Consider the following 612-nt stretch of genomic DNA (forward strand, 5'->3'; position numbering starts at 1 on the left):
GCACTTGAGATAATCAGATGGCAGGAGGCAAGTGTAAGAACAGAAGCAACAGAAACCAAGGTTACTTGGTATCATCAGAACCCAACTCTCACTCCATAGCAACTCCTGGATACACCATCACACCAGAAAAGCAAGGTATGGATCTAAAGTCACTCCTCATGATGATGATGGAGGACTATAAGAAAGACATAAATAACTCCCTTAAAGAAATACAGGAAAACACAGGTAAAAAAGGTAGAAACCATTAAAGAGGAAACACAAAAACTTAGAATTAGAATTAGAGGAAACATACACCTGAACAGGTGAAAGAAAATCATCCAGGATCTAAAAATGGAAGTAGAAACAATAAAGAAATCACACAGGGAAACAACTCTGAAGACAGAAACCCTAGGAAAGAAGACAGGAGCCATAGATGCAAGCATCACCAACAGAATACGAGAGATGGAAGAGAGAATCTCAGGTGCAGAAGATACCATAGAAAACATTGACACAACAATCAAAGAAAATGTGAAAATATGGTACATTTACACAATGGAGTACTACTCAGCTATTAAAAAGAATGAATTTATGAAATTCCTAGCCAAATGGATGGACCTGGAGGGCATCATCTTG

This window comes from Mus caroli, chromosome 2, assembly GCF_900094665.2.
Source record: "Mus caroli chromosome 2, CAROLI_EIJ_v1.1, whole genome shotgun sequence".
In the NCBI taxonomy this organism is placed as follows: domain Eukaryota; kingdom Metazoa; phylum Chordata; class Mammalia; order Rodentia; family Muridae; genus Mus; species Mus caroli.